Source organism: Lactuca serriola, chromosome 3 (genome assembly GCF_051521515.1).
Source record: "Lactuca serriola cultivar US96UC23 chromosome 3, Lser_US96UC23_V15, whole genome shotgun sequence".
Taxonomy (NCBI): domain Eukaryota; kingdom Viridiplantae; phylum Streptophyta; class Magnoliopsida; order Asterales; family Asteraceae; genus Lactuca; species Lactuca serriola.
Window position 1 is genome coordinate 273,057,247 of NC_136410.1, and position 10,566 is coordinate 273,067,812.

The window sequence follows — 10,566 nt, forward strand, 5'->3', positions numbered from 1 at the left end:
TTATTTACAAAACATATCTCCATTTTCGCTTGTATAGAAAACCAGGATCCTCCAAAACATAACTCTTTCTCTGGTGTGTACAATCAAGCCGGTGTCGTCCCGTGATACTAAAAGAAACCTGCAAAACATCATATAAAACACTGTAAGCACGAAGCTTAGTGAGTTCCCCAAAATACCACACACATAACACATATAAGCCACTCGAGGCTATAACTCTATGGGTCCGTGCACCCAAACTCTATGAACCCTCAGGTTCTAACTCTGTGAACCTTCCGGTTCTAACTCTAGGAACCCTTCGGATCCAACTCTACAAACATGCACAACATAAATCACATAGAAATAATGCAACAACACATAACATACATAGCATACACATACTTTGTCACATAACTCTGGTTACCTACTCAAGGTAAAATATAGTGAGAAGACTCACCTGGCAAGCAGAAAGCAGATATCTCCACACTTGAATCTCGAACTCGCCACCGCCTAACACGTAAGGAAAAAACTCTCATGACTATAACTCTCGAGACTAGAATCAATCCTCTTAATGCACCCTCTTAAGGGTAAAAGACTATTCTACCCCCTCTCTTGGCCCAAAGGCCACATCGCTGACCAAACCCTAAAAGTCAACGGTCAACTCTTGGTCAAAGACAAGGTCAAAGTCAACCCCTGAGTGACCCTACTCGCCGAATCAACCCTATGACTCGCCGAGTTCCCATAATCAGAACTTCACTCAATCCGCGACCTAACTCGCCGAGTCACCCCGAGACTCGCCGAGTCCACCAACTCTGAGTCCACTCGCATACAACTCACCGAGTCATCCCTTGACTCGCCGATTCTCGACTCAACCAGGGAATATCGGGACTCTTCGACAAGACTCGCCGAGTCCAAGAACAGACTCGCCGAGTCCAAGACTTTCATCAACCTACTCGCCGAGTTGTTCATACAACTCGCCGAGTTCCAGGCCATCTTCATCCAACTCGCCGAGTTGTTCTTCCAACTCGCCGAGTCCCAGCTCATCTTCAAGCAACTCGTCGAGTACACCCATGTGACTCGTCGAGTACCACCGGTCTGAATCCATTCAGAAGCATTCCAGGCCATGCAATTGATCCAAAACATAGATCTAGCCTCATACAACCCATCCATCACGTAAAGTGGCAAACTTTACGTGAATCCAAAGAGATCTAGGCCTTTTTCACTTATAACTAGGGTTTGGGACATGCAAGCTTCACTAAACACTCCAACATAGGGACTTTCATGCTCTCTGATTCTTCTCCATTCCAGATCTGAGGTAGCAACCTCAGATCTAACCTCTAGACTTCCAATTACATCCATAGACAAGATCCCACAAACCCCAAAATGAAGAAACAACATACAATCAGTCCAAGAACGAGATATTACCTCCAATGGACGCCCCGAATGCTATAAAATTCGATTCCAATCAAAATCCCTTGCCCCAAGCCTTCAATCTCACAAAATTCCTTCCCCAAACTCCTCCAATGCTCCAAATACATTCCAATCTTCTTCAATCGCACTTTCTAGGGTTTCTGGACTTCAAAGGGGAATAAAGAGGCTGGGGGAAGGGTATAATGTTCTTTAAATAGGGCTCAACCCCGAGGATTAGGGTTTTCTCCACTCAGCGCCTACTCGCCGAGTCCATCTCATCGACTCGCCGAGTCGGCTACTTAACACGCGACCAAGTCGCGACTCTACTCGCCGAGTCCATCCATGGACTCGCCGAGTCACTCTTTCCTAAATAATACTTTTAGCCCTTCCACTCTACTCTGGCTATTCCGGGATGTTACACGAGATCGGCACCCCATGCTGAGATACCACTTCCCTCACATACACCTCCACCAATTTCTCTGCTGAAGAACTCTCACTGATGGCAAGGAAGTGACCGCTCTTCGTCAACCTGCCCACAATCACCCAAATTGCATCAACTCCTCTGGCAATCCTCGGCAATTTGGTGATGAAATCCATATTGATCTGTTCCCACTTCCACTCGGGAACCTCCAATGGCTGTAACTTGCCATGCGGCCTCTGGTCCTCGGCCTTAACCCTACGGCAGGTCAAACACCACTCAACAAACCACGCGACGTCCCTCTTCATACAGGGCCACCAATACTCCTTTCTCAAATCCAAATACATCTTAGTGGCCCCTGGATGGATCGAAAATTTTGACCGATGACCCTCCTCCATCAAAGTGGTACACGTTCCTCCCACAAACGGTACCCAGATACGCCCCTGAAATGTCATAAGCCCCCGACCATCGGTCACGAACTCTGAAACCAAACTGTCACACCCCCAAACCAAGGATGGCGGAAACGTCCGGGGGTGGAGGACTTCATGTGTAGTATCATAACAACAATGGCAATAGTGATGAAAGTAAACACAACCAACATATATATAATTGAAAGAGTTACATCATTGTATGAATTACATGTTTCAAAATCAATTACAATATGTTGACAAAATATGATAAGTTTGACGCCTCAACGTCCCATCGTCAAAAGTACTTTGTTACCTGTTTAGCGATTTCCTAAGAATACAAGTAGTTTGAAAAAGTGTCAACACAATGGTTGGTGAGTTCATAAGTTTTTGTATATAATTATGAAGAAGCTTGTCTCGTAATTGTATAGTTGTTCTAGAAAAATCCGATATTTTCTTAAAATGAATATTGTAGTCTTGTATCCAAAGACTGAAACGTATGAGTAATCTTCCTTATTTACAGAAAATAACGTGAGTTTGTTTCGATATAAACGCGTATGATATTAGTGAAATTATCGTAAATTCTTAAGTTTGTTAATACTTTCCGTGAGTTATTATAACCATACTTGACATAGACGGCCTCGTAATGCGACGTTCTTCAGGCGTCGCCGTTAAATGACACTTGTCACCACAGACCTGCCGGTCTAGCTGTTGCAAGCAGCTTTGGTGTGGGTTTGTCAAACCCAATATAGATCTATACACAACTATCACGTTCTCCCTACAAGAGACTCTGGTTACAATTTACAGGACTTTTCGACTTTGTTACTTTGGAAGTAACCCGAAGGGAATGACTCACAAATTTATTCATTAACAGATTTACGTGAACTAAACTGAAAACCTTTGGTAAATAAGTTTGAGAAGTAAATGATACATAAACTATACCTATTATAGTTTATCCAAAACGTTTGTAATGTATAAGAATTCTTTTATGAATGCTTTAATACTATGAATCCATAAACTAACAAGGAAACACATTCAATATTTAGAACTTATCGTTATACACTTTGCTCAACATAATACAAAGTGTTATGAAAGTTATAAGCTGTTAACAAATTTTCAACCTTTCTACACTGTTTTTGAAAAGTCATAGAAAAATCATACGAAGTTGAAAACTAAATCCGTAAATTCTGAGATTTCCCAAAATGTGTCTAGTTTACTCATAATTTTTATCATGATTTTTAATGACCTCCAACTTGGGTGAAAAAGTCCATAATCACAGACTGGTCCGGATTGGTGTTTGAAATGATAGGCAGTTTTGTAAAAATCACCACAAATTGTAGAAAATCGTATGGAGATGTGCAAGTAGTCATTTTAAAGCTAAGAACTGGAACTACTTACACCTAAAACAGTTGTTCAAACAAAAATGTTTTAGTTCTCTAAAACAGTCCGTGAATGGAGTCCAACTTTTCTGATGAAAGCTGTTAGAAAAATTTAGTTATGTTCTTGGTGTTTTAACTTGTATCCCCCCCTAAAAACTTAAGAAAACATAAAAATGTAGGGGTATGAACTCACCTTAAGTGATTTCAGTAGGTAAGTATTGAAGAAGAGAAGCGTTCAACCCAAGAACACTTGAAGAATCAATTGAAGATTCGAAGATCTAACAAGAATGTGATGATGTTTGTGTAAGCAATCTATGATTTTGAGTAGGAGGATGTGTAATAATCATAAGAAAGATGATGATACTTACTAATTGTAGGAGAAGAGTCTTGGAGTATGCCTTGAAATTCTCGAATTAGAGAGAAAAAAGAGGAGAGAGTTTGGAGTGTGATTCTTGGTAAAAATGAGAGAATGATTAAAGTGTGAGGAGAGAGGATGGATGTTCCAGCCCTAAGAACGTGGGAATAGTTGAAAATAGTGAGAAAGGACCTATGAAGTGACTAGGGATGGGCTGGTGGTGAATAGTGACATGGAGTGGGTATGGGAGTGGTTGCTTGTGTCATAGAAATAAGTAAAGTCAACACTCTACCTTTGTACTTCACCCACTCTCTTTTGGATAAGGTTTTATCCTTAAAAATATGATTAATTAATAGTTAAGGGTCTTTATATGATAAAATAAAGTTTTGGGTGAAAATCTCATGTTAAAACAATTAAAAACGGGCCTAAAATGCGAATTTAGTTGAAAACCGGGAAGAAAAACATTCCCAGCGAGACCTCTTGGTCCTAGGTCGAGGTTCGGTCCCTAGGCCCAGGTTCGGTCCTTGCTGGTGCCGAGTCGGAAGTGGGTTGCGAACCAGAGGCGAGATGCGAAGGGTCCTAGGCCGAGGGTTCGGTCCGAAGCTCAGAAGCGAGGGTCAGAAGCGAAGGTGGTCAGAAGGGAAGGTTCGGTAGCCATTAGAAGAGAAGAGGTCAGATCCGAAATGTGTCGAACGTTCGGGTTCGGTTGAGGCATGCGAGGTTCGGGCCTGAGAGGACCTTTCGGGTTCGGTTCAGCAGCCTTCGACTCAGAGGGGTTTCGGTTCAAAAGAGGGGTTTCGGTTCCTAAGAGGGGTTTCGGCTCCTTAAGTCCGTTTTTTGCGTAGACTTCCGTTTTTGGGCTGTTTTCGCCAAATTCGAGGGTCGAGATGCCCCGAGTGATTATAGAAAGTTGAGAGAGATTTTGAGAGAGATTTGAGAGAGATTCCACATACTTAGAGAGATTTGGAAGAGATTTGACATACTTGGAGAGATTTCACATACAGAGAGATATTTGGGAGAGATTTCTCTTTCTTAGAGAGATATTTGGGAGAGATTTCACTTTCTTAGAGAGATTTGGGAGAGATTTGACATTCTTGGAGAGATTTCGCATACAGAGATATTTGGGAGAGATTTCATATTCTTAGAGAGATTTGTGAGAGATTTGACATACTTGGAGAGATTTCACATACAGAGAGATATTTGGGAGAGATTTCACATACTTAGAGAGATTTGGGAGAGATTTGACATACTTGGAGAGATTTCACATACAAAGAGATATTTGGGAGAGATTTCACATACTTAGAGAGATTTGGGAGAGATTTAACATTCTTGGAGAGATTTCACATACAGAGAGATATTTGGGAGAGATTTCACATACTTAGAGAGATTTAGGAGAGATTTGACATACTTGGAGAGATTTCACATACAGAGAGATATTTGGGAGAGATTTCACATACTTAGAGAGATTTGGGAGAGATTTGACATACTTGGAGAGATTTCACATACAGAGAGATATTTGGGAGAGATTTCACATACTTAGAGAGATTTGGGAGAGTTTTGACATACTTGGAGAGATTTCACATATAGAGAGATATTTGGGAGAGATTTCACATACTTAGAGAGATTTGGGAGAGATTCTCGATAAGAAGAGATAGAGTGAAAACGATTGAGAGCGGTTTCGTGTGTGACGAATGTGAGTGTCCGGCTTCGCAATGCAAGGTCCGTAAACCCCGTTATGCCATGTTTTAGGATCTTACACACTCCTTATGAGTATACAACATTGTTTTATTGTTCTTGTTCATTGTTTAGCACTAAGGCTAAAGAAATTTAAACACACAAACTTTCCAAGTGATGTTTTCTCATTAAGATAGTGAGTTATACCGAAATTACATAATACAAACCCTGTTATACAAGGTTTAATTGAGTTGACCGGTTTGACTCGTTGACCTTGTCCGGCTTAGACTTGACCCGAATTTGACTATTGTCACACAAACCAACAACCCGTTCCCTCTTTTGCATCTCAGTTTGCATATCCTCGGCCTGTGCCTCGCGAATGGCGTCCAATACCGGAGCTATCACGGTCAATCTCAAACATACATCCCGCAGTGGAGTGCTCTCCGCCCTGTGGCTCAATGCATCAGCTACCACATTAGCCTTGCCTGGGTGGTACAGGATCTCACATTCATAATCCTTGACCACATCCAACCACCTTCTCTGTCGCATATTTAGGTTGGGCTGATCCATCAAGTACCTCAAACTCTTATGCTCCGTGTATATCGTACACCGAACCCCACACAAGTAGTGACGCCAAATCTTGAGGGCGAACACTACTGCCCCAAACTCTAGATCATGGGTGGGATATCTCGTCTCATGAGGCTTCAGCTGCCTCGATGCATATGCTATCACATGCCCTCTCTGCATCAGCACCGCTCCCAGCCCCAAAATCGATGCATCACAATATACCACAAAGTCCTCCATCCCTTCCGGGAGAGCTAATACCGGGGCTTCGCACAACCTTTGGCGAAGTGTCTCAAAGGAGGCCTGCTGCTCAGGACCCCATGAGAAAGCAACACCCTTCCGGGTCAATCTGGTGAGTGGCACTGTGATCTTGGAGAAATCCTTGATAAATCTCCGATAATACCCTGCCAACCCTAGGAAACTCCTGATCTCGGAGGGTGACTTCGGCACCTCCCAACTCATCACTGCCTCAACCTTGGCCGGATCAACCAATATCCCTTCCTGGTTAACGAGATGTCCTAAGAACTGAACCTCCCGCAACCAGAAATCACACTTGAAGAATTTGGCATAAAGCCTCTCTGATCTCAGAACTCCGAGAACCTCTCTCAGATGCTCCTCATGCTCCTCTCTAGATCTCGAATATAGCAGAATGTCGTCGATAAATACAATCACCGACCGATCCAGCATCTGCCTACACACTTGGTTCATGAGATCCATGAACACCGTCGGGGCATTGGTGAGCCCAAAAGGCATCACCACAAACTCATAATGCCCATAACGCGTCCTGAACGCTGTCTTCGGGACGTCCTCATCCCGCACCCTCACCTGATGATATCCAGACCTCAAATCGATCTTAGAGAACCAAGATGCTCCCTGCAACTGATCGAACATATCGTCGATCCTCGACTATGGGTAATGGTTCTTGACCGTCAGCTTGTTCAACTCCCGGTAATCAATGCACATCCGGTGTGAACCATCCTTCTTCATGACGAACAGGATAGGCGCTCCCCACGGCGAGCTGCTCGGCCGAATAAATCCCTTCCCCAGCAGCTCCTGAAGCTGCGAGGGTAACTCTTGCATCTCTGGAGGTGCAAGGCGATAAGGCACCTTAGCGATAGGCGCGGCCCCCGGAACCAAATCGATACTGAACTCCACTTGCCTCACAGGAGGCACACCTGGTAACTCCTCGGGAAAAACATCTGGGAACTCACGCACTACCAGAACCTCCTCAACTGAACTCGGCCTCTCGGAAACCACCCGCGTATCCATCACATACGCCACAAAACCCTTACAGCCCTGCTGTAGAAACTGCCTCTCCCTAGCGGCCGAACAAAACGCTGATCCTGAACGTGTACCCTCGCCGTACACCGAAAGAACTCCCCCACTAGGGTCTCGTATGGTCACCAGCTGACGCTCGCAGTCGATAACCGTACCGAATCTGCTCAACCAGTCCATGCCCACAATGACACAGACATCACCCATCGCAATAGGAACAAGATCAATCGGGAACTCAACACCGAAAATATCGACTACACAACCTTGGAGAACCTCCGTGGCATATATCACTCTCTCATCAGCTATGGAAACTCTCAGAGGCCGACTCAACGCCTCACGACTAACACTGATATGCTGACTAAAAGCCAAAGATACAAAAGACCGACTCGCACCCGAGTCAAATAACACCAAGGCAGGTACAGAATTCACAAGAAAAGTACCTACGCATAACATATCATAAGCATAATATCTCAACATCAAAATAAATACATGAAAGAATACATACCAGCCACGACATCGGGCGCTGCACGGACCTCCTCCGCAGTCAGCTGAAAAGGTCTCCCTCGTGCCCTCGGCGCCTCGGCCTTCACCGGCCGACTCTCTGTAGCTCTGATGGCGGCAGGGGCGGATCCCTGAGGTGCTCCCTGAGCTGATCCTCGTAATTGCGTACACTTCGCCTTCCGGTGTCCGGTCTGGTTGCAGTGAAAACGCACCGCAAACCCCTTGGGGCAGTCCTTGGCCATATGCCCCTCCTTGCCACACTTGTAGCAAGATCCCGCTCGGCAGACTCCATCATGACCCTTGCCGCACTTCCCACAAGTGCGACCCTTCTGGCTCCCTGGTTTGGGATCAGCGGGCTTGGCCTGCTTGGCTGCCGGCTGAGACTGTGTCGGTCGCCGATCCCTCCCCTGAGACTCCGCCTCCTCCCTGGCCTGAGTCTCTAGCTCAATCTCCCTCTTCCGGGTATTTTCCTGAAGCTCAGCAAATGTCCGGTACAAGGAGTTCGCCGCGAACTCCCGGATATCCCGCCTCAGAATACTCAAATAATGGCTCATACGTGCCTGCTCAGTGGACACGTGCTCAGGGCAGAACATCGCCCTCTCATGGAACATCCTGGTAATCGCTGTAACTGACTCAGTACCCTGCTTGAGGGTCAGAAACTCCTGGGCCAAACGTTCCCTCTCCACCTGGGGAACCTACTCATCTCGAAACATGGCAGTGAACCTCTCCTAGGTTACTGTCGCAAGCTCAGTAGGCGTGAAATGCGCCGTCACAAACTTCCACCAGTCCTTCGCTCCTAAGCGAAGCTGGTTCAGTGCGAACCGAACCTTCAAATGCTCAGGAGATGAGCAAGTGAAGAAACACCCCTCTATATCAGATATCCACCTCATAGCTGCCACCAGATCCTAGGTCCCATCAAAATCTGGTGGTTTTGTGTTGCTGAACTCCCGGAACAGCAACGCATCACCACCTTGCGGCCTCGCGGCAGCAACAACTGCGGTAGCCGCTGCAACAGCAGCCTCAGAAAGAGCGGCATAACGCTCGTCAAAGGTCTCAATTAGCGTGGTCTTTATAGACCCAAACATCTCCGGTATCTCTGCCCTAATGGCCGCAGCCACCTCCTCATGGATGATCCGGCGGATCTCCTCATCACTGGTACCACTGCTCTCGGGCATCAAGCGTGTCCTCACCATGATCTACCGCTGAAATACAGCATATGATAAATTAGAACCCATACGAGCATACTCACACTCGTCAACTCTTTCCTCCTTGATCCTTGGTATTCCAAAGATTCTTACTTGGGCTGTACACCGCTTCGGTGCTTTCAGTAGTACGGGCCCAATACTACTGTCCACACCGTATCAGAGTACACCCCAAGTCCTCCTCTTCGGATCCCAAATTCCAAGTACTCTATCATGCATAGACCTCCCTCTAATAGATCTCTCATAAGCCCCTCGCTGCTACCTACTCACTCTCAAGCATCTCATAGCAGCTCACCTCTTCCTAGGCTAAGGCATCACAAATCAGGCCACTCTAGTGCTAAAAGGAATACCTAGCCTACTCTAGCATGCGAATACATCATATTAGTATCAATATCACATAACATAAGGGTATTTTGGGAAATCACCGTTCGGGCGCGGACTGATCGTACACAGAACTCTGCTCTGCATTTTCAAAATCTTTTATTCTTTTTGAAAATACTTCTCAAATCCTCAATTTGAGTTCAAATACGCCTGAAGGTGTACTCGAATCCCTCAAACCAAGGCTCTGATACCAACTTGTAACACCGTAAACTTTCAAATAATTTTTCAAAAATATAAAAATGTTTCTCATTTATTTTTCATAAAACATTAAGTTTAAAATCTCAATTCACATCATACAAAAACCCAAGATCATATATATATATATATATATATATATATATATATATATATATATATATATATATATATATATATATATATATATATATATATATATATCAAAAATCCCATGCGTGTGTACAGATCAAGCCGGCGCCTTCCCACGGTCATCGCTAGTACCTGAAACAACAACACTAACACTATAAGCACAAAGCTTAGTGAGTTCCCCATAATACCCCACATATAACACATATTAGCCACTCGAGGCTATAACTCTATGGGTCTGTGCACCCAAACTTTGTGAACCCTCAGGTTCTAACTCTGGGAACCTTCCGGTTCCAACTCTATAAACATGCACAACATAAATCACACAGAAATAATGCAGTATAACACATCACATACATATAGCATACAAATACTCTGATCACATAACTCTGGTTACCTACTCAAGGTAAAGTATAGTGAGAAGACTCACCTCGCGTATCTCGATAACTCACGAATCCTGGAAATCCCTCGTGCTCGATCCTCCGAGCTATAATCCTCCTATAACATCATATGTCTCTAATTAACACTTTTTAACACTAAGCTTGACTACCCCTAAGAAGTTAACACTAGTCAACTCTGGTCAACGGTCAACGGCCAACGGTCAACTTTGACCGGACTCGGCGAGTGCACTAGGGCGACTCAGCGAGTCTAGACATTTTCACCAACTCTCTAGGATTCCCTTTTTGACACGTCGAGTATT